Source organism: Pomacea canaliculata, linkage group LG11, assembly GCF_003073045.1.
Source record: "Pomacea canaliculata isolate SZHN2017 linkage group LG11, ASM307304v1, whole genome shotgun sequence".
In the NCBI taxonomy this organism is placed as follows: domain Eukaryota; kingdom Metazoa; phylum Mollusca; class Gastropoda; order Architaenioglossa; family Ampullariidae; genus Pomacea; species Pomacea canaliculata.
The window spans coordinates 13138435-13164087 of record NC_037600.1 but is presented as its reverse complement, the minus strand read 5'-3'; the positions used below and the strand labels follow the sequence as shown (position 1 = coordinate 13164087).

At 44.0% G+C, this 25653-nt stretch overlaps 1 protein-coding gene and 1 long non-coding RNA gene across 2 annotated transcripts in view; both read right to left on the bottom strand.

Annotated features, from left to right (window-relative positions):
• LOC112575088 overlaps nt 1-25653 on the bottom strand; it is a 111231-nt gene that overhangs the window by 50692 nt on the left and 34886 nt on the right. The gene's annotated exons all lie outside the window — the stretch shown is intronic.
• LOC112575100 lies at nt 10199-20364 on the bottom strand. Its single transcript, XR_003101562.1, has 3 exons — nt 18954-20364; nt 12808-16211; nt 10199-11244 (listed from the first exon to the last, which is right to left on the bottom strand). It is a non-coding gene; the product is annotated as an uncharacterized LOC112575100 (long non-coding RNA).

The following is a 25653-nucleotide window of genomic DNA, read 5'->3' as shown; positions in this document are numbered from 1 at the left end:
GACATTGGAGTCTTTTACATTTGTTTCCCAGATCCCATCCACACAAGACCTTCAAGGTCCTTCAACTACCCAAGAAATTTAAGTTGTTTACGTTGTTTACGAGACGGAATACTAGTCAGGGAACGTCAAGTATAAAGCAATGGAAAAGTTCTTCTGCAAGTGCTACGGACAGAACATTCATTCCATTTGTTACTGTACCTGTAATTTTGACTCCAGCTTGTGGGGGAGGGAGGGTAAGAAATGTGAGACAGGTAAAAATCCGTTCCCCTCCCCAGCCCCAGACCACTATTTCACTCCTTTCCATCCCTTATAGGATGCCAACCGCCCTTAGAAAAGGAATACGTCTGCATCGTGACCAGCCACTACCCCCACGGTCTCAAACCGGTGGCGCTCGACCCTCTTGGGGGGGGGGCGACCGTGTGCTTGTCTAGGGTGGGCATGAAGGTGATCATTTTTTGAAAGTCTTCTTATTTCTTATTCTTTTTGAAAGTTTTGAAAGTTAGTCTTACATTGCTGCATTTAAGACGGAGGGGGGTTACAGTTTAAAGGTTGAGAACCCTGCCTACCCCGACACCTCCCATCCCTTTCGAAGATGTGCGGTATGCCTCGCCTGCCTTACTGAAGCGAGTGAGAGGCAGTGGGGGGTAGTGACTGGCATTGGCTGCGCACGGCTGTTGCCTGGCTTATTGTTTTTTGCTCTTTGTATCAGACTCGTTTGCGCAGCGTTAGTCCGATAATGCCATCAATATTTTGACAAAAGACATCCAACTGAGCCACCCACCTGACATGTTCTAGTAACAGATGTTTTACGATCAGCTCAGCACCGATATCTTTGCACTGCAGCTACAAGAAAGAAAAAAAAAAACCGTTCCGCTTGTCAGCTGGAAACACTTAATCACAGCCACAACTAAAACCACAAAAACACTGTTACCTCCGAGTAGCTAACTAATAGCGATAAGTGATAACCCTTGTAAAGTCCGGATAATAAGGTGAACACACGACACGTCGATGACGCTGATGTTCACGGCTCCTCCTGATCTTTACCGGAAACAAACATAGTGTTGCCACCGGGATGTTTTACACTCTTTTCGCCACCCTCAGGAGCATTGAGAACACGAAAGACAACAGGCTCTAGCTCATTGTTGAAGATGGTGGTCACCGGATGAAAGCATTTCTTAAGTTTCGATTTAGCTTATTACTCCTTACTCGCTTGCCCTCCTCGTCTCTTTTTCTGTCCTTTCCATTCATTCCCCTTTTCTTCTTTCTCTACAAACACTTCTCTACACTGCTGACTTACCGCAGACAGGCGTTCACACCGTGGACCCAACACACGAACACCCACAGCTACTACCAGACATCTCAGACAAACGGGCACACCCCACTCACTCAAAAACACTGTCACACATCGTGGACACACTGCAGACACACTGAAGACACCGACAAACACTGCCAGACACCGCGGACACACCACAGGACATACCGCAGTCAGTGACAAACACTGTTTATCTGTGTTTATCACCGTGCAAGAACTAAGGCACTATCACAGCCACCGACAAACACTGCCAGACACCCTGGAGACATCACGGACACCGGCAGACACCCATTCCGAATACCTTTAGACACCCTCTTTCTTTTTCTCTCAGTCTATTCTTTTTCTTTCTCTGTGTAGGTGTGTGTGTGTGAGAGAGAGAGAAAGGCGAGCGTGCAGTGTGAATACATCTAAAGCACGTGTTCAGATCGAGCAGAGATTTAAAAATAACGTTTGACCGTGAATGTAGCACAAACCTACCCCGCCAAAGACTGGGGACAGAGGTGAGGAAGCTGTCGGCAGAGGTGCGGCGTTAGGTGCAACGAAGTCGGGCGACGAGGCTGTACCTGGCAAAGCGCCAAAACACGCCCCAGCATGAGGACGGCAGGCCGAGAAACTGTTGTGCTGGATAATGTTTGTATTACAGAGCGTGCGTGCGTGGAAAATAAATAACCTATTATCATATTTAATCTGTTAAAATAGAACCAACACAAGGGAAAACAAAAACTGAGAAATTAACTGAGGTGTGTTAATACTAATTCGCTGATGTAGTCCAACCACCAAAAGTTACTTTTGCAGAAGAAACTTATTGAGATTGTGCTCTGATTTGTTTTTAAATGATCCATTGCTAAATAGGGTTTGAATTTAAGTAATCCTATTCATAATATAAGTGTCTACAAAAAGGCATAACTTTTAAATGTGACTCACTTGGCCTAAGATCATTGAAATGGGGTATGGATCAGGTCAGGTCAGGTCAGGTCAGTCCCATGCCCGGTCCGGGCGTAGGGGGGACCGTCCGGCAGCAGCAACAGACAGAATTTTCCACCCGGTCCTGTCTTGAGCAGATGAGAGCAGGTCTGGCATCTCGCGTTCGTCCATTCTTTGATGTTGGTGACCCAGCTTTTTCCTCGGGACGACCACGACGACGGCTCCCTTCGAGGGTTCCTTGTAGGATCGTCTTGACAGGTGTTGTGCGGTGACGTGACCGAACCAGGCGAGCTTGCGCCGCTTCACTGTTGTCAGAAGGGGCTCATGTGGGCCCACGAGGGAGGTTACGGTGCTCCGTACGTATGCGTTGGTCTTGTGTTCGCGGTACGAGATGCGGAGCAGCTTTCTCAAGCACTTGTTCTTGGGGTATGGAAGGGGATGCAAAAACCAGTGGGCTAATGCGTTACACAAGGTAAATTAGCTTGTTATGACAACTGCTCAAAAGATTGCAAGCCTGGGCGCCTAACATTAATCTGATATATTTGATAGAATCAGCAATCTGCCTGTAATCTCTCTACCTATTATTTTACTTTCATTCACAAACACTCACAGAGGGTGGCTGTGACGAAAGAGGCGGGAAGGATGGGCCTAACTCGCCGGAGGGGAAAGGGGTCACTTCAGCTGGTTCGCTCCACCCGACTTTCGCCCTCACACCCAGTCCCCCGCCTGTTCACACGTCCGCACGCGTACAGACTAACAGAAATCGCAGATCGCATGAAGTCACATCGTCTGCTCTGCCCACATGATGACCTAAACACCGTCCCCCATAACTAACTCTTACCCTCAAGCCGGTCATTGATGGTTTACAGTTAGTGTGTTGAATCTCCCGCCAGGCTTTGCGGCTTTCCTTCACATTGGTTGAATGAAACTCCGTTGTTTTCACCAAGGTTACTCATCGGGACTACAAGGCTCAATGTTTAGACATTTGGCTAATGAAATATATGGCAGCTTATTCCTTGTTTAGTTTTAACCCCAAGTGTGCAGACATTCTTTTTAAGGAGATTTAAGATGGAAGAGTGCAGACTAGCGTTTATTACTTCCCCCCCCCCCGACCCCTCTTATAAGCTGTAAAACTACGACGTGTTACTAGCAGCTCCCACAACTCTACACACGCACACACGCATCCGGGTTCCAGAACATTTGGTAAGCGCTTATGATGAGTACCGTGAGAACTTTATCGCGGTTTCTGATAGCAAACTGTTGAATAGTTTACCGAGGCCTAACAGCCTGCAACAAGGCGAGAGGTAAAAATGGTCTTGGCACACAGCCAGCTGTCCGTGAATCGACTGACGAGACGAGACACGCGGGTGCAACATTATCAGTCGGGTACACAATGTCATGCGGGGGTGGCCCAGACAGCTTACGCGTGGGTGAAAAGAAAGAAAAACGGCAAAATGTCTGGTTTGTCACGGCGACTTATCGGCCTCTGAGTTTTTCATTCACTGATCTCCTGTACACCCGCGCGTGACAACCAAGCGTTAAAAGTATAGGAGCATCATTAGTGGTTTAATCGACCCGTTGATGATGTCGACCGAGTACCTTTTTCTGGTGGGGCAACGGTTAGCGCTTGTCACCAGTCCAGTGATTGGCCAGGTGCAAATAAAATCTAGTTTCTCACGGCGACCTATCGGTCTCTGATCTTCAACGAGTCGATTGAACCATAGTTTATACCCTATGGACAGTCAACTCAGGCGCGGGAACAGATCTCTTGCGCCACGCATGCGCTGGACCACGGGTGTACTCCCTTTTCCGCTTCGTCTTTCACAGTGTGTCGCAGTGCTTCTGTCGTGATTTTATTTATTTATTTTTTTTTTTTTTTTGAGATGCCAAGCAGCAACTGTACGATTCCGGGATGCCCTGCTTGCAAAGTTCGAATCAAAGGTTTATGATCATTTTTCCGCATAAGAATAGATAATAAAGACTGGGAAAAAGCTCTTTTGAGATCTGTTGTGATTCTAGCTGCAGCATCGAAAGAGCGACCACTTGCTCGAGACATTATATTGTTATATTGAAGCTAAGTCACCTAGCTAGCGTGTGAGATAAATATAACCTTTTATATTTTATAATAATTCGACTTTCCAGTGGTTCTAAGTATTGGTGTGCCAGATGAAAAGATTTAAAGTTGTAAAAATAATCGAACTATTAATCACCTAGTATAAACATTTTGACTCTTAACATAATTACAAATACTACGATGCAACGCTGTATTTTAGTGTAGAATTTTCATTATCATTTCACATATTAATAAATATATTTCAAAACTACTTACTAAGAAAATTTCTTCATAGTAAAGGATTGAAAGATACTCGCGGATACAAAACAAAGCGACTGGCTATGAAACTGCCTGTACCCCACCTACTCTTACACCCGCGGACACGAGTTGAGTCAACGCTTCCCATGCGCGCGCCTCGTGTTGGCTGTCCATGGGAATAAGTCTATGATTGAACCGAAAATAATGCTCGTCTACTTGTAAAGCTTTGTCAAGTGCAGGCGTACATTGATGTGGCGTAACACAATAATGCAGGCACGCGCGCGAGCGAGCGCGCACACACACACACGATCAAACCACAAGGAGAGAGAGAAAGTGTATGATGCAAGAAATTTTCGTGAAGAGTCTGTAAATTTTTGGCCAGATATAGGGTTTTCTGACTTCGGCAAATTACGAGGATAAAGTTGGAACGTAAAGTTCCAGTGGGGTCTGAAGAAATAACAGATCATTAACCAAATTTCTCCGTCTGATGCCTGACATAGAAGGGAGCAACACAAGCGAAGAGTGTTTCAATGATCAGCTAACTTGGTCCGATACTCCATATCCTTTTTCCCCGAAAAGACCGATACCTGGCGAGCAACATTTATCATGAAACGATTTGTTGGCGTCTCCATGATAAGAAATGTCACTCACCTGGATGTGGCCTCCGTTTTTACTCCGCTTCTTTGCCCTATTACAAAACAGCTGACAGGTTCATAGAACGATGGGTACTTAGTCACTCCTCGCTACCCCGCGTGCTCACGCCTCACTTTGCTTCCTGCACGACAGCTGCGATGATGTGTCTGTGTGTGAAATAGTGAGATTGCACCATTGCATAGATGGTCATGACCTCATTGCATAGAAGAAATGAAAACGCACAAGATGATGCCTCATTTATGTACAAGATGTAACAGCAGTCATCGTCCGGTGTCACTTAGCCTGACTACCTTGTGAAAGACAAGGACTTCCGTTCAATCTCGCCTGTGAGAGAGAGAAGCGAGGGGTGTTGAAGAAATGAAAGTGCACTCTTCGTTGAGCAGACTTCTGTTGCAGACTTCGCACTCAGCGCACCAGACTCTCTTTCTCTCTCTTTCTCATATATATATATGGAGATATCAAGTCAAGGCTATTGCACACGATCTTCTACGCCAGTTCGTGACACACAGGGTTGGATGGGTTGAGCTGGGTCTTTTCCCGCAGTCATGTAGGAGCCTGAACCTTGCACAGACATGCAATGTCAAGGCTGCTTACTATGCTGTTTCATGCTCGTGTTGATAAATTGTGAAATGCAGTTTGTCTGACTATGCCGCAAGGTGACCCTGTGCCCGTACATAGACAAAGACTGATCCAACAAAACTCCTCCGTGTCCTTGTCAATCGAGTTTTATATGCTCATTCTTTTCCATACATGTATCACATTTTAGACTTGCATTTCAGAAACAACCTCGTAATCCATTTTTCAGCTTTCTGGAGATTAGAGTCCAGGAATAAAAGAACGAGGCAAGAGAACTCTTCTTTTCAGACTTTTGAGCTCTATCATCAGCCAGTGTTAAAAACTTGTCAAAATACAAACTGGATGTCCATGGTTCCGACCTCATCTCGGCAGAGGCGGCGTTAGGAACTGTTAGGAACACGCGGGGCCTGGGGCCGACCATCCGCGCGGGGCCTGGGTAATGGAGTACGTGTATCAACATCCCTATTGATGTGATGCCGGAAGCATTGATTTATATACAGTTAGATAGGCTGGATCAATTTCGCGAAATAACGAATGAATTAAGCGTTTTAATTGTTCGTAACCGTTTGTGACAGAAGCGGTTTTTTCTTAAAGCGAAATGATATGGTGACGATAACTTAATAAACTGCTTGTTATTATTGTCTGGTTTAACGTGAAGACATGGGTTCAATAATTTGCTTCATTAGAACTTAGAAGTGTTTTCTGAACGTCAATTTTTTTGGTCACAACTTGTTTAACACAGCTACATGTAGCAATAAGTCATAAAGATGACCTCGGGGCTAAAGCGCGGGGCCCCTTCGAGAGCGGGGCCTGGGGCGGCCGCCCCAGTTGCCACCCCCTAACGCCGCCGCTGCATCTCGGGCACACATATCGTGTTTGTTTATTGCACATGTTTACAGAGGCAGGCTGTTTTCCCGTGACATTCGTAGTAGCTGACACAAAGTTAAACACTTCTTATCTCCACCCCGACCTTTCAACTGCCCCCAGCGAGTCCGCATTGCCGCGGAGAAGAAAAAGACACAAAGTGAAGGTTGCTGGGCAGAAACTAGTCACGTGTCAGACGTGCCGACGGACTTTCCCGTGTGTATTTATAGACACTGCGTCGGCTTCTTTACTGTGACAAGAAACCGAACTCGTGAGGCCGCTTAGTTCAGTCAGCTGACCAAAAATCACTTTACATGTTTACAAGGAGCTGTACAAGCAAAAATGTTGCAGTAGTCAACAACATATCTCTAAAGTGATGGCGCAACTCCTGGACTGTTGATATTCCATCACCTCCACCACCACCACTACAGTCGTATGGTTTGAAACACGTCATCCTTACAGACGATATAGACGACAAGTCAGGAGTACAAAACTGACGACACGTGCATAGTGGATGGAGAAAAAAAAAAGAGAGAGAAAAAAAATATATATAAAGATAGAGGCAGCGACAGCGAATTAAGCCCGACCAGCAATTCCTGTTTTTCTGAAATAATTCACTTATCAAGGCGACAATGATTATTTAATAAGGAATCAAATAATTTACAGTATTTATCATGAGCCTACAATAAAAGTAAATACCACAATAAAGCAACACTAAATGAAATAGGACCTAACCGGAACTCCAGCTCCACCCTCCCTTACCTCTGTCTCTCGTTTGTTTCGATCTGTCTATCCAAGAGACTGTTTTTTATATCGCGATCAGTCAGCTCGGTTTACAGGGCCGGATGTATTGCCTTATAGTTTCTGGTTCGGTGTAAAACACCAGTTTCAACCTTCCTCCTCCCCACCCTTTCATCCCCCGCCATCCCTAACATCCCAACTTTCTATTAAGTTTGCACATAGCCTTGATACCTTGATGTGCAAGTGCATTGGTGACACTCGTGTCTCCCACTCACTTCTTACACGCATGCGCAGACCGCCTTTTAGTTTATCCTAATAATTATGGTGTCCGACGTTTAACTGGTTTTCGTTGAAATCGTCATAGGGGTGGGTAAAGAAAGATTTTAGAAGCAATGTTACAAGTTTCTTTTATTAAGAATTGGATCTTTTACTTTGTTTCCCAGACCCACTCCACACAACACCTTCAAGTCCCTTCACTCCCATTATGAAATTTAAGATTGTTTACGTTGTTTACGAGACTGGAGGCCCGCAGCTAGTGCTGGGCGCTGAGATACTAGTCAGGGGAACTCAACGTATAAACAATTGTAAGTCTTCCTGCAAGTGCGATATTGACAGAAACATTATTTCATTTGTACTGTACCTATTTTGATCCAGGCTTAGTGGGGGAGGGAGGGTAAGAAATGTGAGACAGGTAAAATCCGTCCCCTCCCAGCCCGCCAGCCACTATTTTCACTCCTTCCATCCGTTATAGGAGGGCCACCCCCTTTAGAAAAGGAATACGTGCTGCATGCGACCAGCCACTAACCCTCGGTTCTCAAACGGTGGGGCGCGCCCCTCTTGGGGGGGGGGGAGGGGCGACGTGCTGATAAGGGGGGCGCGAAGGTGGTCAGTTTTTGGAAGTTTCTTATACCGGCATTAGTGAAATTAACTTACATTGCTGGCTAAAGGGGTGGGGTGTCACAAGTAAAAGGTTGAGAACCGCTGCACTACCCCGACTCCTCCCATCCCCTTTCGAATACGTGCTGTATGCCTCGTCTGCCTTTACTGAAGGAGTGAGAGGAGTGACTGAGAGGAGTGAGGAGTAGTGACTGGCGGATGGGCTGGCACGGGGTTGCCTTGCTTATGTCTCTCGCTCTTTGTATCAGATTCGTTTGAGCAGCTCTAGTCGACAATGCTATCATATTTTGACAAAAAGACATCCAACTGAGCCCACCTGTTTAATCTTGACATGTTTTAGTAACAGATGTTTACGATCAGCTCAGCACCGAGCTACAACTGCAGCTACAAGAAAGAAAAAAAAAACCATGCGGCTCGTCAGCTTGAAACACTTCAATCACAGCCACAACTAAACCCACAAAATCCACTGTTTTCCGAGTAGTTAACTAATAGCGATAAGTGATAACCCTTGTAAAGTCCGGATAATAAGGTGAACACACGACACGTCCGATGACGCCGATGTTCACAGCTCCTCCTGATCTTACACCAGAAAGAAACATGTTGCCACCGGGATATTTTTAACTCTTTTCGCCACCCTTCAGGAGCACTGAGAACACGAAAGACAACAGGCTCTAGCTCACTATTGAAGATGGTGGTCACCGGATTTCTTAAGTTTCGATTTAGCCTAAACTCCTTGCTCGGCTTTGCCCTCCTCCTCTCTTTCTCTTGTTCTTTTTATGTCCTTCCATTCATTGCCCTTTTCTTCTTTGTCTACCAGACACTGCTGACTTGCCGCAGACACGTGTTCACACTGCCACACATCGCGGACACACTGAAGACACCGACAAACACTGCCAGACACCACGGACACACAAAAGGACATGCCGCAGTCAGTGACAAACACTGTTTATCTTTAACACCGTGCCAGGGCTAAGGCTATGTCACAGCGACCGACAAACACTGCCAGACACCCTGGAGACATCGCGGACACCCATTCCGTAGACCATTAGAAACCCTCTTTCTTTTTCTCTCTGTCTTTTCTTTTTCTTTCTCTGTGTTGGCGTGTGTGTGTGAGAGAGAGAGAGAAAGGCGAGCGTGCAGTGTGAATACATCTAATGCACGTGTTCAGATCGAGCAGAGATTTAAAAATAACGTTTGACCACTCCGTATTTCAAATTGAAGAAGGGGGAAAGTATTATCACAAGCATTCTCTGCACTCTGCACTTATCGCCTTTTTTGTTTTCCGCGGCACGAGAAAGCTTTAAACGATGAAGATATTTGACGGAACACGAAAACACGTTTTCGCGTTTACAGATTTAACGGGTGGGAGTTGGTGGGTGGGTACGTGGGGTTATTTTTTGTTTTCGTAATCGTCTCAGTGACGGCGAAAACTTAAGAAGCATTTTGTCACCTCGTGCTAAGCGAAACCTTGCTGCAAATCTTTGCTACGGCACATGATTCAGAACCTCTGTGTCCAAGTATCTCAATCAGTATCCAAGTTCAATGTATCATTTTCGCTTTGCTTTTCCGTGTCATAGTCGTGCAAAAATAACAGTCCTCGAGAACAGGTACGCCATGTATCAAATGGTCTTATGACCATTGGCATATTGTATGGAGACACCCGCGCAGCGCAATCTGATCAGATGGGTGGTGGTGGAGGCTGGGTACACTATTTGGTCGAAGACAGGATAGTGTGTGAAGGCGGATGAATGCAAATGACTTATGCAAAGTCACACACATACAAAACTACCAACGGTCAACCCGTGAACAGAAACCACAGAGGGATGTGTGAGGCAAGATCTATAACCCACGATTGTTATGTTTTATTGAACAACCTCTGGGGTAGCGAAATGATAATAAAACCGAAGCAGACTGGTATTTATTGACCACTGTACCCAAAGCACAAATTACAAAGAAGTCATGTTAATGAATCTTTAATTGCAGTGAGTGGGGAGGGCTTTGGGCTTGTCTACACATCAGTCAGTCTCAGTCACACTGAACAACCAACTGATGTATGCTGTATCGCACACATGCAAGTGGAAATATTGTGACAAATAATGTACAAAAAATCAGCGCTTTTATCGTTGATACATCATTAACATCTATGCCTCTATCGTCTTAGATGGGCTGCATAACATAACAACATAACAACAAAAAGTTGTCCATGCTTATTAATATTCCAAAGACTATTGCGCCATTGAAAAGAACATGCATGTATGGGGAAGATGTGTCGGGCTTGTGTGTCGTGACTGTTGCAGCTGGTAGTGTTGTCAGTTGTGTGGACACACAGTCATAGTAGAAGCTCTTGACAAAAGTTTGTTCCTCGTGGCAGGTGAGCTGCAAGGTTTTGTTGATTGTCTTACAACACACATCATCCCAGTGCTGCCATTCTGCTTCGTTGGCTAGTAGGTCTCCACAAGCACGGCCTTGAAACTCTTTGTTACATGAGTTTGACAAAAGCGATTTTGGTAAATATAAAGGTTTTATGATAAACATGTCAACGCTGGAAATAATGATTATGTGCAGTAAAGCTTTAAGGACAATACCAGACATCGCAGTGGTTCTACTAACAAATAAGTATTTGTTCTATCACAAGACGTGCTGGTGAAAGTACAAGATTGTTGTCTGTATGATGGCTGATTGAATAGCTGGGTCGCTAGTTCGTTGATTGGTTGCCTGCCTGGCTGGCTGGCTGGTTGATTTAGTGGGAATGTGCTTCCACCTTGCGTCGATTTAACACTCTGTAGGGGGGATAGGAATTGGAGTATCTGGAGAAACCCCTCAAACGGCCAGTCCTGCGAACATTTGTTGCATACAGTGGGTGCCTTGAGAGGAGACCCAGGGTCTTTCACTGCAATGTTGCAAGTGGGTGTTTCGGCCACTACACTACTGAGCAGCCCGGGTAGTCATCTGATCATGAGGTCACCTACATCATACATTAAAATACCTTAATTATATTTCATTTTTACTATCTGTAAACTATGCAGCTCAAAGTTGGAATGCATACAACATATAACATCTAGAACCGTGACTAGTTATACCTAATGAACTACACTCTTCTCACTGGTTTATTTCTAAGCGATATCGAAAAGCGACATTCTGTTCATGTTCTTCACCTTACAATACATCCGCACACATACACACGTTCCATGTTAGACACAGTAAATTATCTCAGAAGTGAGAAACATGTTGTTCGACACGTGCACGTGCAAGCCTTGAGTATCTCTACTTCGAGTAAGACAAATGGAGAATCGGTGGTTGGAGTTACGGAAATCGCATGAAGTCGCATCGTCTGCTTTGCCCACATGAACCTTAACCTTAAAGGGTTTCTTGAGGCTTGTGATAAGGCTCTGGCGACGGTCAAACGTTTCAAAAATATATTCAGTTACACTTACAGAGCACGAGAGCAATACAGGAGAAATAAAGGATTCGTTTCTCACTTAAAAGGATTCTAAAGGCGAAAGAAAACTGCACCGTGCCCCATAACTAACTCTTACCCTCAAGCATGTCATTGATTGTTTACAGTTAGTGTGTTTGTTGTATCTCCCGCCAGGCTTTTGCGGCTCTCCTTCACACTGGTTGAATGAGACTCCGTTGTTTTCAGCAAGGTTACTCATCGGGTTTTGGACTGCAGGGCTTAATGTTTAGCCATTTGGCTAATTAAATATATATGGCAGCTTATTCCTTGTTTAGATTTCACCCCATGTGTGCAGGCATTCTTTTTAAGGAGATTTAAGATGGAAGAGTGCAGACTAGCGTTTATGACCCCCGCCTCGACCCCTCTTATAAGCTGTAAAACTACGACGTGTGACTTACAGTTCCCACAACTTCCCCCCTCCCTACACACGCACAAACACGCAGACGCATCCGGGTTCCGGAAGATCTTGCTAAATGCTTATGATGAGTACCGTGAGAACTTTATCGCGGCTTCGGATAATAAACTGTTGAATGGCTCACCGAGGCCTGATAACCTTCATTTGGCGAGAGGCTAAGAGATGGCCTTTCAGACAGACAGTGAATCGACTGACGAGACTCGACACTCGGGTAGATTTGCAGCATTGTGAATCGGTTACATGACGTCATGCGGGGGTGGCCCAGACAGCGTGCGCTTTGGTGAAAAGATAATAAAATGGACAGGTGCCAAAAAAAAAGTGTTTTTTCATGACGACTTATCGCTCTCGGATTATTACTTCACCTATCCTATAACTCATAAAGGCAGCTATCCTATCAATCAAATATTAAAATCGTTTTAGCAAAGTAACCAAAATTACATCATATTTGTGGTCTAACTACTGTTTACTTCATACGATGTTGACGGCGAAAATGGCGCTCGGAAGACTGTTCAGTCACATCAACATCCCCTCAGCTGTCGGTCACTGTCTTAGACTGCTTCTTCCCTCACTTTCTCACCGACGGACTGACAACTACTGTAAGCAAGCTTTATCCTATCATGATGCGTGGCATGTAAAGTAAAAGAAATTGCGCTCACTCAGAGGATTCCCGCTGTCTGCAAGCCATTGAGGATGTGGAAATCGTCGTACTGCTCACATGACTCAATGTCTCCCAGCTCATCCACTTGCCCCTCCCCGCTGTCACCTTCCTTCGGTTACCGGAAAGCGTGATGCCTGGAAAAGCGCCATGCACCTGTATGCAAGTTTATTTTGAGTACCTTGTGTTGATGAATGACCAGTAACATACTATGTAGGGGGTGGGATGTGAATGTGCATATGTGTGTCTATGTGTGGTTGTATGTCTGTGTGTATGTTTTCCTTTCTCTAACTTCTCTCACTCTCTCCTCATCTTTTCATCGTGAAGAAAAAGGGTGTTATTTATTAACCTGTTTATAGAAATTATACACTTTCTCTGCTTGGTTCTTCGCAATCTTTCATTCTCACACTTACAACATCAATTTTCACCAACTGTCCTTGCGCATCACTAGTCTCCCGTTGTTCGTAATAATGCATGATAGCAGTGTTCCTGACCATACATGAATATGAACTCTAAGGTAGATTATAGATGGATAGAGAAGTAAAGGTGGGAGGAGACGTGGGAACCGCCAAAGCAAAACAAAGCAAAACAGAGGCTCAAACATAACTTTCTTACCTGAGTGTGATGTCGACGATGTCCTCTCACCTGTCGTGCCTGCGGTGTCAGCTAACCGAGGCTGCTTATCGATTTCACGTGGCCCGTGCGGAAATCTGTACGTTGTGTGCACCACACGTGTCTGCACACAGACACCCCCCACACACAGACATCCCCACACACAGACATCCCCACACACACAGACACCACCCTCACACAGACTGCCTCCCCTCCACACACAGTTTCAATTAGGGCTACCGGGAGTCTGTTGAAATGCGGTTAAAATAATTTGAAAAGGAGGGAAAAATAGAAAGAACACTTTTTTGTGGTTTTGTTGTGGGAAGAGAACGACAGTAAGGAGGAGGAAAGATACAGGTAAGGATAGAGGAAGGGGAGAAAACGAAGGAAAGGAAAACCTGGCGCCGAGCCTCAGACTTGCTGCGCCAGCGTTGCCGCTTCATCCACGCTCCCTGGTGCGCACTGGCCACAGAAGTGTTGAGGGACGGGGGACGGCTGTCTGATGCTCCACCGCAGCTGTTGTCCGTTTCCTGGGGCAACAGGAGGAGCAGCAGTGCCAGTGGGCTATAGTGACAGTGCGTCGGAAGACTCCATCTCCAACGTCGTCGTCATTGTTCGCTGCCTGGGACAGCGGTGTGCGACCTGTGATATCCGCCAGTAATGGCAGTAATGTGCCAAGTCAATTCTCAGACCACTGGTTGTGGAGCAGCCTGTCGCGAGGACACTGCATTGTTCCCAGCTGTTTCTTGACTTGGGAGGTGTTCGCGTCCGGGAAACATCACGTGAAGCGTTCGTCGGACGCAGACTCGGATCCACAAAGCGCTGGGAGGAAAGTGTGTTTTTATTTACTTGTCTACTTTTACTGACCTGAGGTCAGATTGTTTATTTAGAGATTCCTAGTGCGTTTCATGTATTCAACCTGGCTGATTTTCTTGTGATTATAATTAAATTTGTTTGCTGTGCGACCATGTTGTCGGTTATGTTTGCGCATGCGGGTGAGTGTGATTATTAGTGTATTCGCGTGCGGACGTGCGAATAGGCGGGTGGCGGTGTGAGAGGGCGAAAGTCGGGTGTGCGAGCCAGATGAAGTGTCGCCTTTCCCCTCGGGCGAGTTAGGCCCATCCTTCTCCCCGCCTCATTCGTCCCACAAACATCCCAACCCAACCCCAACCCCAACTCTTACACCATCCCCATAAAACCGCCATTCACACATTAGCACACACACAGAGCTCAAGCTTACTGCCCAATGAAGTCAACAATTCAAAACAGCACCAAACTGAGAGAGAAAGAGAAATGCAGTAAAACTTTATGCTCCAAAAGCCTGTCTCCAACAAGAATATGGAAAAAAAGGTATCAAGATCGTTTTACAACGCATGACAGATTTTTTTCTGTAGCTGTAAGTCAATACACAAATATGAAAACTGACTTCTAAAACACACACACACAACATTTGTACGCATTGGAGGTACTACACAAATATAATTCATTAACTCTAATTTGACTTGCACGCATCCCGCCCCTCCCTCTCCCACACACACACATCCTAAAAGTCCTTCAACACCATAGCCAGCAAGTGACACTAACCAATTAATACCAACCTCTTTTTTCCAAATCCAAAATATAAAAAGACTTAATTGCATAATTTTCTTTTCATTTGTGCAAAACAATATTTACAGGTCATGTTGACCGTTATTGAGTTCTCTACCATATTTAGCTTCAGTCATCATTCATAGGTCAGAAAAATAAGACACGAGCTTCATCCTCCAAGACATCTGTACAAAAGGACAATGGCGGGCTACATCATTATGCAAATCGATTTCTGTGACAGTTGATTTCCGAAACACCAATTCTAAACAGAGCACAGGCCTTTCTCACACAATCCTTGCTTATACTATCCACATATAATTCACAATGCAGCATATTTGGAACTGTTGTGTGCATTGAAATGGAAACTATTCTCTAGAATTGTATACCATTCCTGACAAAAAACATCCCTCAATCTTTCTCTAAACGTCTTTAAAAACACTTTCTCCCTCCCCACCTGTTGGAGCATCCAGACAGACCTCAAACCCCTGGAACACACAACTCTAAGTACTTTGATCACCTATGTTTCGTGACCTCTGGAATAACCTTAACCAGAATTTTATGCATCTAGTAGCTGAGATAGTATATAAAAGGAAACATCTAAGATCCCCATACATTAGTTTGATTATCTAACTGAAACTCCAAGGTGCATTGAAAATAAAATGAAAGAGAGCCATAGTCAGGAGATTGGCTGTTGTTCACGTTAACTGTCTTTGTAAAACAGTTGTATAAAAAAGGATGCAGCCTAGTTGTAATCAGACAAATAAACCAATAAATACTGCAATAATGAGTACTGCTGTCGTGTCAATAGAGTCATTCCTTGTCTGGGATGATGTGATCATCATGGCGGTCGACGTCTTGGTACTTTCCTCTCCATCTGTCTTCTTCTGCTGGCAGTCGCACGACAGGACCGGTGGTATGTAACTGTTGAAGTTACTTTTATTGCACTTCATCATTGTTGGAGCGTTGCAGCACGCGCTGTCAAACATTTGTCCTTCACTGATTGTACCCGCGAAATATTGAATTTCAATCTGCGAAATGTTGCAAGATGGCGATGTATTCCTACCTAGTATAATCGTTGGTTTATCTGCCTGGCATATTTGGGTTATATATGTAATAATACATATTTTAAAAAACAATGAACTTCCGCTTTTGGCGTTCTTTTGGTCCGGTATAAAGCCCCAGCTCTTTCCAGTAATCTTCATTTTTCTGTAAAGGAGGAAAAAGAAATAATATAAAAGGACAGTATCACATATCTGAATGTTGACTCGAACTGCACGGTTCTTTGTGAGACATAAAACAATAAAGAATGTCAAATGCATTGATCACTTGCAAGAGAAATGCACAAACAATTCAACTGTTAAGCAATAACCCACACTTAGAAAACACAATCTGATTAAAAGGAAAGGTCATCATGCGCACAGAAAACTGGACATGGGGACAAGTTTACAAATTCGCTGAAACTCTAAAAGCAGACGATATCCAAATGCAATGCGATAAGGACAGTCCACGCATTAAAATTTACTTAAATAATGGATTCGGACCTCCCTAAGCGCAAATATGTTTTAAAAGACTGAGTTTTACTCATCATCAGACACCATTTCTTATTTCCTAAGTCATGACAAACAGTTCCTCAGGTTCAAATGATAAAAGCATAGGACAACATAGCAGCTGCACCTTGTTCGCTTTGAAACCTGAATGATGGAGGGAAGGAATGTAAGATCTCAGTAGTTGTCTGCTCTTTCTCGGAACCCGCGGCGCTGAATGTAGGGGTCGGTAAACGTGAGGCATTTTTTTTTTTTTTTTCGTTGACCGTTAGAATTAGTGTTGCTCGCCGAGAAAGCATCTAAGGCTATATATCGCGGCAATGATGCTAGCCCTGTAAACAGATGCCGCATGCAGAGATAGAACAGCGCACCTGAGACACGATCTGCGCAGATTATGTGAGAGAGGGGTCTGTGTGCGGGGGCAGGGGAAATAGCGTTGTGGTCACGCGTCAGCTGCTCGCAAGGCCTTCACAGGTCTTCTCTGCGGGACTGGACAGCACTACCCCCCATCCTTTGACCTCTCCCCTCCTCTTCGCCTTCTGTCTTCGCGCGCGCAATCCTTTGGCGCGTTTTCTCTGTCGTTCATCCAGCAACGAACAGTGCCGGATGTGTCGGGCGGTGGTCGCGGTGCTAGACCCTGGACCCGGTAGCCGGTGTTTTTCGTCTTCGTCGATCGACCTGTCACAAGCCGTTTTGGGTGAGTAGAGGTCTATCTCTTTGGGTTCCACGCTCAGGGCCGTGCTTAGGGGCAGGCGGACGAGGCATCTGCCTAGGGCCCCGCGCTTCAAGGGGCCCCGCGCTTTTAACTCAATCGCTGCGCAAGGCTTCTATTAGGTCACATTACCCTGTGCGCAGTTTAATTGACCAATTTCAATAAATCATAAAAAAATAACTGTAAAAGTTAGAAAAACAATTGAAACTAATAATAAGAGATCGAACTGTGTGGAACAAAAATGTTTACATTTGAATCCTGCATAAACAGTCACTTATTAGGTAATCCAAAGCAAATTAGGTAGGTGTAATTAAATTTTCAAGAAATTTTCACCCGAAAGATAGTAACTTTTTAGATTTCACAACCCGATCGGAATGTCACACGTCAAGAATTAAAGAAAATTTTTTACATGATATATACAAGCATAAAGTAAAAAACAATATCACATTTTATTAGAATATACATTAGAATTTCATATTACTCACTGATTTCTTCTCATTTTCTGTTGTTTGAGTACAAATCCACGTCAAATCGAGCGACATAAAAGAATGACAATATGGCGCTCACGTGTAAACAAACTATACAGTGGTAGCAGAAAAAACGAGGTAACACCTGATTGGTTGAATTTTTCAGCCTTTAAAGGGAAGCAATCGTTGGAGGAACAAGTCCTAAAGGTTCCCGTGTTTTCTCCCTTGTGTATTCGTTCATTTACAAGTTGTGCGTAAATGTACAATGCGTGTGCCACCGGTGGGCGACGCGCACAAGCCGTAAGAGCCGTTTGTGCGCCCACTGCTGGGCTACGCGCCGCGAAAAGCTTAATTGATATGGTAACTATAGGCATATGGAAGTGTAGTCAGCCGTATCACATTCTCGTGTGATCGTGGCGTGAGGGCCCCGCACATGCCCTTTGCCTCGGGCCCCGCGGGGGCTAAGAACTGGCCTGTCCACGCGTGAACCCGTGACCCTGCTGCGCCAGTGTGCGACCATACCCTCAGTGGAGCACCTAGAGCGGGGACTGCGAGCAGGGGCTCACGTGACCAGCGGCCTACCCATGTAGTGAATCGAAACCTCCGGGCGTATCTAAACGTATGGGTATTGTCTGCGCATGCGCACGAAGCGAAACTTCACTACCGCCTGGTAGTTTGCTTGAAATAAAAGTAAAGGACGAAACATTACTGGACATACTAAATAAAATGGCATTGCAAAAGCAAAATTATACAACTCACAATATGCTTTGATCTGGTTTTTGATAAATAAACATCCGATGGATTAGTAAATATTTTCTTGGGTTTATTTATCAAAAACCAGATCAAAGCATATTGTGAGTTGTATAATTTTGCTTTTGTAATGCTATTTTATTTCGTAATGTTTTGTAATGTTTCGTCCTTTACTTTTATTTCAAGTAAACTACCAGGCGGTAGTGAAGTTTCGCTTCGTGCGCATGCGCAGACAATACCCATACGTTTAGATACGCCCGGAGGTTTCGATTCGCTACACCCACGCCTCGTGCCTGGAAGAGAGGAAGGAAGTGGGGACAAGCTGGAAGAGAGGGAGAGAGGGGGGGGGGGCTCGTCATTGGAGCGGCGTTGGTGACGTCGGGGGCGGTCAGGCGACAAATGGTGGAGATGCGGGGTACTACCCTACCCTAAAATAACGACTTGTGAAATGTAATACAGCATAAATTTCACTCACCTGAATGTTGTCTTGTCTCGAGCCGCGTCTTTGCGTTGTCTTCGAGCAAGTGACAGGGTCGTGGAAGCTGAGTACTGTGCCGAGGAGTCAACTCCTTCCAACTTTTGTGACAGATAGATGCCGACTGCTAAACTATTGATAGCTTTGATAATATTAGCGGACGTCCACTGGCCGACTGGCGCGCGTGCGGCTTGCGGCGTTCTGCGCGCGGCCGGCGCCAGGCTTAGGGGCGGGCAATGCTCATTGTGTTTGCTGACGAGCGCAACTCGTTGCGCTGCTGGTTACCTCAGCTGACGGATGGATGGTTCGAGTGTCGTGGTTCGGGTGGAGGGTGGAGCTGGTTCATGGAGGCCGCGATGCAAAACGAGAAAGTAGCTACACGGGCCTCGGTTATTAGGGGCGCAGTACGGAGCCTGGGTTGCTTTCTCTGAGGTCTAGCAGGGTGTGCTGACGTGGCCCAACGCGATACTGTCTGGACAAACACACAGTCACGCTTATTGTTCCGCAATTGGGACTACGTCTTATTCCACCCGCATAATTTCCTTAATACACGAGTATTGTTGGTGGGACTAAAACTTATGCCACCCACATAATCACACGATGGTTTAAGAGGTAATGCACTCTTTTCTGCTCGTGCCTTTGGAATCTAAACGTGCGTTCTCGTTGGCATTATCCATGTAGTACATTAAAGGATGGAAAGCCAAGAAAAGTCTCTTTCTAAACTAATATATCTCCCTCTTTTTTAGTATTTCGATCTGACTATTCCTCTGTTGCTCATGCACATACACAATATTCGTCGAAAAATGACTCACCAGGAAAATTCAAAAAAGGCGCAGGAAGTGAGTGAAACGATGTAAATTTTTACATTTATGAAAGCTGACCACAAAATTAGTACAGTGTATTTCAAGCGGAAAATAAGAAATTTAGAAGGATGTCCCTTTGTCTAAGTGCCTAGAGGGCTCTGTACTTTTTTGTACTTTTACCTTTTCTGTTGCCTACTTCCTGTTTGGATTGTGGTGTGCCTTCGACCCGCGTCGGTGGCTTCATTTGACTGTGGTTTCAGTTCACTTTGACCTCTGTTGATCAGCGGACTTGTGAGTGTGATGGGGGGGTCAATCGTCGTTTCAATGCGACTTGGGCCGTTTGTAGGATGGGGTGCTGGGAACTACGTCTGCTGTACATGTGTCTTCCTGCTTGTCTGCTGTGTGGACTGAGGAATGAGTATATACTGTATGTACTGTGTTCTGTGCGTATTGTACTATGTGTACTGTATACCAGACCTGGGCATGGGGCGGCGCGCGAGCCGCATCCGGCCCGCCTCCTGTCTCTGACCGGCCAGTCCACTGGCCCCCTCGCCAGTATATATATACTATATATACAGTATTGGGTAAAACTGAGTTAACTATATTAGTCCGGCCCTCTAAAACCATCCCAATTTCTCATGCGGCCCCTGGGGAAAATTATTTGCCCACCCCTGATGTATACACTGTATTGTTTTACTGTATGTAATGTGCGTTGTGTATATATATATACTGTATGTACTGCATGTTTTGCGCGCATTGTACTATCTGCACTGTGTACACTGTATTGTTTTACTGTATGTAATGTGCGTTGTGTGTGTATATATATATACTGTATGTACTCTCTATACTTTGACGTGAACTACGCAGTCTGCTACAACTTACGTCATTCTTTTATGTCGTCAGCTTATTTTGACGTCACATCACCTACTGTAAAGGGCCGTGATCTTGTCTGACAGACAGGGACAGGGCGCTATATATAGACATTACATAAATGAAGGTCCGTCATGTAGACAGCTTAAAATTTTACTTTACCGGAACTGAGACATTTTTACAGCCTCTCTTACAGTTCTTCAACTGCATTGTGCGAGTTGGGAACAAAAACGGATACAATTCTGTCTTTCATCATTCCATTGTATAGACATGATGTTTTCATGTTGTTTTATGTGTGCACGTGCATGTGTTGTTAATATTATTAGCGTTTGTATTTTATGTTAAGCATTTTGAGCTAGCCTTTGATGGTGCGATGAAGCGCTATACAAATTAAAATTATTATATTATTAAATGACTGAAATAGTATGATTTCGTGGAAACAAAACCTCTCCTGAAGAAAAATTTTCAAATGTTTCCGTCCTCTTAAAAATTTAGAAGGGATATGTGTGTATCGTTTCCTATTATAGCTTCAAGCGGTCAACGAATTGTGAATCATATTCTTCCTGTGAACAATTTAAAAAGAGAATATGACTTCCAAGTGCATGCACAAAAGTGTGTGGTGCCTACAATCCTGTGATGCACGCAATCTCTACTCCTAACATTTTCTGCGTTCAGCACACACAGAGGAACGAAAGTTTTCTCGGCACAGAAAGAACAAGCAGAGTACACGAAGAAAACAAGAGAGAACGAGAAAGAAAAAATACACACATACATATATTTAGAAAAGCCGAGTCGTAATTCCACTTTTCTGAAATAACTCACTCATCAAGGCGACAATGATCATTAAAAAAAGAAATCAAGCAATTTATTTATCATGAGATTACAGTAAGTGTAAATACCACCATGAGGCAACACTTATAAAATAGCATCTAATCTGAACTCTACCCTCTCTTCCCTCTGTCTCTCCTTCTTTCTCGCATGTTGCGTATAATAATTTCTGCTAATCTTGCGCCTGTTTGAATTAATACATTATCTGCTGCTTTGTGCGCATGCCTAGACTAACTAACTAAATAGCCCGCTACCCATGCAAGTAATATTTGACATCGGTCTCTCCTCTCTCTACACAGCAAATCAACAACTAAAGCTTTGCAAAGATAGAGATGTGGCGATAAGCCCACCAGACTACATAGAAGCAGACAGGAAACTCAATAATAAGTACCGCGAGTTAGTGGCAAATGTAAAAGTCTTCAAGGCTGACTAGGTGTTTGTTGTCCATGTTCATCCAAGGAAATCTGATTCTTTGAAATTCCTTAGCGGAAGACCGAAGTACTTCCTTGTCAGTTGACACGGCTTCTTGATGGGTTAACCTGGATTGTGGTGCACCGTTGTCTTGGACTCTTCTCTTCATGACACCTGTCTGACGTCATCACACCCGTGATGTCTTTTCACTGCTATAGTCACGTGGACCAACGGATATCAGGCTACTAATGTGACGTCACGGGTGCTTAGTGATGACCTGACCTTACGGTGAAGGGCCGTGGACGTTGCGAGAGGCTACAGGTCGATGACGATGGGCCGCATGGACTTGATGACCATCTGGATATACCCTCATTAGTTCTCGGAGCTGGAGCAGTAACCGTCTTCGTTGTCTGTCTCTGACCTCTCCTCGAGCTATAGCAACGCCTGAGTTGTGAGGATTGGCATCGATGGCGGTGTTCTCAGTTTGTGGGTGAACTATGACTCTCGTCGGAGTTCGAAAACTGACCTCTTCAAACGACATTGCCCTTTGTCCTGATCCCTGTGAAAGACAAAAAGGTATTAGGTCCAACATGTAGGCCCACGTGTGTTTTTCATGTGAATGTGCCTGAAAATGCGAGCGTATGAGTACTACTTCTACCTGACTTTCTCCTCATCGTTCCATGTCTTTGACTGATTCACTTCACCGTTTATCCGCTACTGTCGCATCCTGTATTCTACTTCCGGAACTGTGCTCAGTGGCGACATGATCTGCGCGATGGGCCACGATCGTGGGTCTGTTCTCATAGACTAGACTTGCCTTTAGACACTCAAATTAACCTATTTGACAGTTGTATAAAACCTATCTTGTTGTATGGAGGTGAAATTTGGGCTTTTGAATCTTGATATTTGTGATAGGATGCAACTGAGATTTTTGAAAATGTTATTAAATGTGAAAACTAGCACGCCATCATGTATGGTGTTGGGTGAACTGGGCACTTTTCCTGTGTCAATTTTTGCAAAATGTAGGTTACTGTGTTTTTGGTATAGATTATACATGGAACATAACTCTGGAACCCCTAAACTATCTGTTCTCTTGTTTCATCTGTGCAATTCTCTAGTTGATAGCCCACTATGTAAACCTTCCTGGGTTAGCTATGTACGTTCACTATTAGATTCCTTAGGTTTTTCCACTTTTGGGGAATTTGGCTGTAGTTTTTCTCCCTGTAATTTTTAAAACATTGTAATGCAACGTCTAAAGGATCAATTTATTCAAAAATGGAAACAAGAAATATATACAAATGAGATTTGCACCGCTTACAGCATGTTTAAAGAATATTTCCGTTTTGAGAACTATTTAATAGACCTGCCACCAGCTCTTACATCAAACTTAATAAGATTTAGACTAAGCTGTCATAAATTCCCTATTCAGCAATTAAGATATAGCGGTATACCGAGATATTTAAGAACATGTCCATTGTGTAATCTAGATGAGGTAGGCGATGAATTTCATTATTTGTTTGTGTGTACCCACCCTTTTTTAACTGCCTCACGGAAAGTGCTACTTCCGGTATATTTTGTATATCATCTAAATGAATTTAAATTTCAGCAGCTAATGAATGTTAAATCCAAGCGTATACTTATTAACTTAAGCAAATTTATTCAAACGGTATTTTCATTGTTTAAATAATCTATATATATTTATATACATACATAGTGCCATATATCTATTTACATATATTTGCTATATTGTCACCACCTGTTGTGAGCTTGTCACTGAGATAAAATTGTCATTGTGTTTTTTATAACTGTGATGTTATGGCTAAAAATGCCCCTGGGCTTATAGCCATTAAATAAAATGTTCAAAATGTTCAACAGTCAACTGTGAACTGTGAACTTTCTTGGATTATTGCTGTCACCAGAGTCAAAGAAGGAAATTTTCATTACTTTTAATGCAAAATTTAAGTTTTCTCCTTTCCAAACATTTACAGGTTTCGCGGTCTCGTGTTTACCCGAAATCAGCAAAGTATAAACATAAACGTCACCACTGACGTCTTGGACGTGTTAAGAACTGCGTCACTGTTTTATTGCGTAATTATAGCTTTATATGACTGCTTAAAGGGCTAACAAGGCATCTAAATTATAATTTCCTGAAAGAGATTAATAAAGATGTTATGTGATTGTATTTGTATTTATATTTGTATTGCTATGTCGTAAACATTTTAATTTTTACAAGTAAATCGTGGTAAGAGCGGGTAAGAAAGAAAAAGAAAGGATGTAGATAAGGAAAGGAGAAGAGATAGACAGACAGGAGAAGTGAATGAGAAGTGACTTTTTTCATTCTGCGTGTGTTCAGAATATGCTTAAAAGAGATTTAAAAGATGCTCGATCTAGTCTTTGATGTAACAAATTCAGGGAAATGACCCAAAGAAATGTTTCTCAGTTATTCCTTTCGATGTTGCTGATGCTGTTATAAAAAATGTAAAGAAGTATAAAGTCCTTATATGTAGTCTTCGATATTGCTGGTGTGTGGTCATGATGATCCCTCGTTGTCGAAGTGAAAAAGGAACGACAAACACCTGGAAATTTCTCCCCTTTCTTTCTCTGTAGAGGTAGTAGCCCGGTTATAGGCTCAGTGGTTCTGTCGGCGGAATTGGGGCCAGTGGCGGCCTGCTGAGTTAATGATGACGTAAACAGCTCAGTTATTTTTGGATTGTGGGTTTTCCCGTGGAATGATGAAGTAGACAAATTTGAAAACGACAATCTTTCGGAACATTTTGGTTTGTCTTGCAAAGAGTGTTATTTGCAACAATACAAAGTACAAGCAAGTTCCACGTAAGGAAAAAATAATCAGGCTTTTGTCAAATGAGCATGATGCTGATGTTTTGAGGTCAGATCGGCCTATTCTCTGCTTGGTAACACAGGGGCAGCGATTATTTGGACGCCCTTGTTCTAGAGAACAATCCTCGGTTTTTCTTGCTGAGTATCAGTGCCGGATGAGCGCTGTTCGTGACAGACTACTTTAGTCTGCGCATTTTATTTTGACAGTTTTCACAGATAAAACACTTTCGTATTACTGTCCATTTAATGAAGGAAAGACTACTCGAGCAGCAAACACCAAACTATTCTACCCTGTGAGAGAGATGAATTTTTGCATGACCATGAAGGGAGAAAACCTACTATCAGTTGTCACTAACGTTGTAGTCTTTCCATTCGAAAAGTACAACAGCATGTCTTTCTGGTATTTCTCTCTAGCAAATGGTGATGCTAGTGCTAGTGCACCTGCATCCAATTCCAAGTCCACGTGATCTCGCAAAGCCACCCACCCGTCGTTCGCGGTCTAATAGACCAGAGATTCTCAACCTTTTTTCGCGACTGTACCCACTCGCACGTAAGTTCGCGCATAAAAGTCCGTGATGGTGTGTACTTATTTGTGTCGCTGCGTACCCCTGCATAACCCTTGCCGTACCTCTAGGGGTACGCGTACCACCGGTAGAAAATCTTGGTAATAGACCATTTACGGACTCAACTAAGTCGGTTTCACTAACGCACTAGTAGGTTCCACCACTTACAGCTAGAAGTACATTTGACCTCCGATTACAAATTTGATTACTATCTAAATTATTCTTCCGCAGACATGCGCACGTAAACACAAATGATAAAGAACAAGAGAATGTCGAACAGGCGGTGGGCGAATCGACCAGTCCCCTCAACACCTTCCCACTCGCACAAATCCACCCCTCAAACTTTCGATTTGTGTTCTCCAGAGGACAGGCAATTAGCAAACTATG